Source organism: Pinus tabuliformis, chromosome 9 (assembly GCF_031772625.1).
Source record: "Pinus tabuliformis cultivar Carrire ecotype Pingquan chromosome 9, CPIR1, whole genome shotgun sequence".
NCBI lineage: Eukaryota > Viridiplantae > Streptophyta > Pinopsida > Pinales > Pinaceae > Pinus > Pinus tabuliformis.
In genome coordinates this window covers 33,672,588-33,674,437 of record NC_142307.1, presented here as the reverse complement: position 1 = coordinate 33,674,437, position 1,850 = coordinate 33,672,588, and the positions used below count along the sequence as shown (strand labels likewise).

At 32.6% G+C, this 1,850-nt stretch overlaps 1 pseudogene; it reads left to right on the top strand.

The window, feature by feature from the left end:
- On the top strand, nt 1–1,083 carry LOC149146973 (DNA damage-binding protein 1b pseudogene; annotated as a pseudogene).
- The last annotated feature ends 767 nt before the right edge of the window (nt 1,084–1,850 follow it).

Sequence of the window (1,850 nt, the reverse complement as noted above, 5' to 3'; positions counted from 1 at the left end):
ATGAAGTATGGTTATGATGAAATGCAAAAACACTTCATTCGTCTCTTAGATGAAAAGACATTTGAAAATATTTCATCATATCCACTGGATATGTATGAAGAAGGTTGTTCAATCCTCAGTTGCTCATTTACAGATGATCATAACACTGTCTATTGTTGTGTTGGGACAACTTATCGGTATCCTGATCAGGAAACTATATTTAAGAAGGGCCGAATTTTGGTCTTTTCGGTTGGAAACAGACAACTGCGTCTGGTTACAGAGAAGGAGACAAAGGGAGCTGTATACAATCTCAATGCTTTTAATGGAAAATTAGTTGCAGGAATCAACGAAAAGATTGACTTGTACAAATGGATGATCCGTGATGATGTTTCCAGGGAGCTGGAGTTTGAATGTGGACATCCCGGGCATGTGCTTGCACTCTGTGTAAAAACTCGTGGGGATTTTATCTTAGTTGGTGATTGTGTACAATCTATGTATTTGTTGGTATACAAGAATATTGATGAGAGGGGAGGCATATTAGAAGAGAAGGCTCACGATTATAGTGTAAACTACATGACTGTTGTAGAATTTCTGGATGATGATACGTACGTTGGTACAGATCAAAAAGATTTCGACATTTTTGTGGTGAAGAAAAAGAACGATGCTGCAATTGATTCGGAAGAGGAAAGAAAATTGAAACTTGAAGGTGAATACCATTTTGTATCTCTTGTTAACTAGTTCAGGCGTGCATCTTTAGCTCAGCCCTTGCCCTTGTATGGGAATACCATTCCTACAGTAATATTTGGAACAACTAATGGTATGATTGGTCTTATTGCATCACTTCCAGAGGAGCAATATCAAATTCTTCAAAAGCTGCAAATGCATCTTGTGAACGTAATAAGAGGAGTAGGAGGCTTAAACCATGAGCAGTGGAGGTCATTCAACACTGGTGACACAAGAAATGTGAAACAGTTGCTGGATGGCGATTTGATTGAGTCTTTTCTGGATCTCAACAGCCAAAGGATGAGCGAAATTGCAACTGCCATGACCATTCCTATTGATGACTTATGCAAAATGGTGGAATACCTTGCCAGCTTACATTGATATCTTTTATTTTATTTTTTTATCCAATGTACTTTTGAAATAGGAAAAATTATTTTGCTTGCGGTTTGTTTGGTGCCGTAATTGGTTAGGAGAACGGGTTTTGAGTTACATATATTGAATATGCTTTTTGGGTTACATTTCAATTATTTTTTATCTAACATCTAACCCTGATGATGTAATTATTTGTTTTGAGTTATCATTTGTTAATATAAGAATATGTTTTTCGGGTTACAGTTTAATTATCTTTATTTGTATTTTTAGATTATTTATGGACATGTTAAGTAATAGTTTATGGAAAATTTTCACAAAAATAATTGAAATATAGAATTATGTTAGGAGAACTGGATTTGAGTTACCATTTATTGAATATGTTTTTTGGGTTACATTTCAATTATTTTTATTTGTTGCAGTTATTTGTTTTTGAATATGTTTTTTTTCGTTACATTTCAATTATTTTTATCTGTGTTTCTCTTATTTGTTGTGTCATCATTTGTCAAAATAGGTTTACATTTCAATTATTTTTATTTGTATTTTGAAATCATCTATATTTATGGATGGGTTAAGTAATGGTTTATGGAAATTTTTCACAAAAATAATTGAAATATAGAATTATGTTAGGAGAACTGGATTTGAGTTACCATTTATTGAATATGTTTTTTGGGTTATATTTCGATTATTTTGATTTGTTGTTTGTTTGTTGTAGTTGTTTGTTTTGAGTTACCATTTGTCAATATAAGAATATGTTTTCTGGAGTTGCATTTCAATTA